Source organism: Barbatula barbatula, assembly GCF_947034865.1.
Source record: "Barbatula barbatula genome assembly, chromosome: 1".
NCBI lineage: Eukaryota > Metazoa > Chordata > Actinopteri > Cypriniformes > Nemacheilidae > Barbatula > Barbatula barbatula.
In genome coordinates this window covers 34,450,110-34,453,729 of record NC_136766.1, presented here as the reverse complement: position 1 = coordinate 34,453,729, position 3,620 = coordinate 34,450,110, and positions in this window count along the sequence as shown.

The following is a 3,620-nucleotide window of genomic DNA, read 5'->3' as shown; positions in this document are numbered from 1 at the left end:
GTTGCTAAAATGCTCTTTTAACGTCACTGCAGAACGGTATTGTATAAATAATGTTGCTAAAATTCTCTTTTAAGGTCACTGCAGAACTGTTTTGTATATATAATGTTGCTAAAATGCTCTTTTAACGTCACTGCAGAACGGTTTTGTATATATAATGTTGCTAAAATGCTCTTTTAAGGTCACTGCAGAACTGTTTTGTATATATAATGTTGCTAAAATGCTCTTTTAACGTCACTGCAGAACGGTATTGTATAAATAATGTTGCTAAAATTCTCTTTTAACGTCACTTCAGAACTGTTTTGTATGTATAATGTTGCTAAAATGCTCTTTTAAGGTCACTGCAGAACGGTTTTGTATGTATAATGTTGCTAAAATGCTCTTTTAAGGTCACTGCAGAACGGTATTGTATATATAATGTTGCTAAAATGCTCTTTTAAGGTCACTGCAGAACTGTTTTGTATATATAATGTTGCTAAAATGCTCTTTTAAGGTCACTGCAGAACGGTTTTGTATGTATAATGTTGCTAAAATTCTCTTTTAACGTCACTGCAGAACTGTTTTGTATGTATAATGTTGCTAAAATGCTCTTTTAACGTCACTGCAGAACGGTTTTGAATATATAATGTTGCTAAAATTCTCTTTTAAGGTTACTGCAAGAAATTATTTTTGATATTATGTTGCTTCAATGCTCTTTGGTCATTACTGGAATAATCTAAGACAGCAAAGATTCAACATTCAATCTATTTTTTTTTTGCTGTCTGGGAGGTCTTTTGAGACCTTTTAGAGAGCTTTCTGAGAATGTAAGTCAGACTTACGAGTTCTTAGTCAGCTACATACTTAACATACATTATTATATCGAGCATTGATCCCTGGAATACATTACAAACATTTGATTTTGCGTTTCCTCTGTTAATTGCAGAGCTCAACAATAAGCTGTTCATTTTAGTCCATTTGAATCACTGGTTATGTGCCAACTCATCGTGTGCATTCGTGACACCAGCTGCCTGTCACAAAGTGTGTGTGCTTAAGAAACGGGCATCAACGCAATGAGCAAACAGAGGTCATGGTGATGTCATTTCATTGGAATCCCACAGAACCAATGGGAAAACAGCCATTTCCATCCTGTACAGATGCAAGGAAACAAAAACTGTACTGACATTTTGCTACGGAAAGAGTTTACCAATCAAAATTGTTCAACATTTGTTTTTCAACCAACTAGTTGACATCACACCCTATCAAACCACTTTCAATTCTGTCCCACTCTGCCGTTCTCACAGTAGTGCTAAAACTGTTTCAATCAGGAGAGCTGTGAAATGCAAATATAAGTGGGTCAGGCTGCAGAAACTCATCTACGTTACAGCCAGTGTGAGCCCTGGCCGAGCAGCAGGAAAAACTGTCGCTTTAAGCGAGTTACCGCTTTGCCCATCACCGGCACGATTCTGAGGTCATGTGCCCGCAAACCTCTTCCATTGCCCGGAGAAGGTTTTTCCATTGGTATTGATTTAACAGGTCGCTTCCATCATCTTGCTGCGTGGCTGGAGAATATAAAATTGTTAAAAGTTTCAGCACACCACAGAAATGCAGTGGAAACTGACTTTGTCCCAAATGTTGACATAGCGGGACTTCTGCAGTTGGTCTGGTTCATTCTTTTAAACCATTGACACATGCCAGCAGATATGATGCGTTAAAGTAATAACTTTCTGCGCAAAAAATAAATAAAGTTCATATTTAAATTGAATACAACACATAAAATGTCATTGTACGACAGAACACTGGACAGAATATTCCTATAATACATTGCACATGACTTCACATTAGAATGAGCCATTGGTTTCAATTCACAGCCTCACCGCTAGATGTCGCTAAATGTAATACACTGGACCTTTCAATTGGAAATGCTTACATGTCATGTGACAAGGGCGTGGCTTGTGTCTCTCCGATGCTTATTGGTGCATGATACTTACTGGGCCACTTACTCTTTTTACAACTAGGCTGTAAACATTGTGTACAAAACAGAATACGTTTATTTCCTCTTTCTCTGTCTTAAAACTTGTAAATGTAAACCTCTGCATTGTTTGGATCTCATGTTGATTTTTCACATTGTGTGTGTTTTTATGATTTTTGGAAATTGGCTTCTTTTGGGGGCTTAAGTAGGCTATTTGCGAAATTTCAAGTGAAATTCTCTGTTCTGATGATAAGCTGAGATACGTCTGTGTGTTTTGGATCATTCATGCGGCGAGCATTATAAGTTATTCGGTTTTGGCCAAACATTTCTGCAGTGTAAATGAATATATGAGCGGTTGGACGGTTGGTAGCTCAGCTATGTAACCACCTGCCCTTTTAATCATGTCTGGGCATGTTGCACGCCGGCTGACTCTGAGCACTGCTGATCCTGGATCAGTTAACCGCTCATCGCATCGTTCTATTTATTAAAACACCAGTATTTATGGAATTGGATCGTTGTGAAAGGGCATGCTTGGAAAATACACCAAATAAGCTTTTGAATGGTACATCGCAACTTCCTCATAGGAAAACTTTGCAGTTCTCTCTAATGGTTTTCTTTTTCCTGTGGAAAAAATATGACTAACCGTAAGGAGTATAAATCCCAGACCAGAGCTCTTTAATATCTCATTTATTTCTAGATGTCAACCAGATAAAAGCCAGAAAGCAAATGGTCTCATCCGAGTCTCAGATATTTCTCCTGAGAAAAACATCATAAATCTTCTAATGTCTCCATTAGAGTGATGTCAACAATGTGTCAAAATGAGCTGGGATTTGTCAAGTCTACAATCAAAAAGTCAATATTAAAATTTAAGATCTAAAAGCATTAATATTGAAAAAATGTATTCTCTACAATCTAAATTCTAATCGACTTCTGACATTTTGGATTCAATCAAATCAGCCAAAATGCCTATTTTGTTTTTCATGTAAGTGGTATAATTGCATAATTGATGGATGTTATTCTAGTCATGTAGGAAATGTAGTTTTCGAGTACATGATTCGAGACAGGCAGTTGTATCTGCGCCTCTGTGTTCGAGAGAGAGAACAAATGACATATGGAGAAAAAAGCAAATGTTTGTGCTTTGTTTGTTTCCAGTAGCACCTGTGTGCACTTCTGTGAAGTCCAGCTGCAGTTTGATAAATCCCAGCTGAGAGCAGCAGACCACAGCTACAAACATGAGTGGGTGGAGTCCATATTTCCATATTCAATAGAGAGAGAGAGAGAGAGAGAGAGAGAGGAGAGAGAGAGAGAGAGAGAGAGAGAGAGAGAGAGAGAGAGAGAGAGAGAGAGAGCGAGAGAGGAAGGGAGAGAGAGAGAGAGAGAGAGAGAGAGAGAGGGGGAGGGAGAGAGAGAGAGAGAGAGAGGGGGAGAGAGAGAGAGAGAGAGAGAGAGAGAGAGAGAGAGAGAGAGAGAGAGAGAGAGAGAGAGCAATCACGTGTTTTATCACATATTTCGCTTCTACAGTGAATTTTGCAACCATTACTTAGACCATTTGATGCCGAAATGTTGCCTTGTAATCTTACCGACATAGCAATTAAAATGTAAAGTTTGCTAGAAACATTTACATGACTTTCTGAATTGTTTTGTCCCCTATAACTTTAGAAAATCATGCAACCTA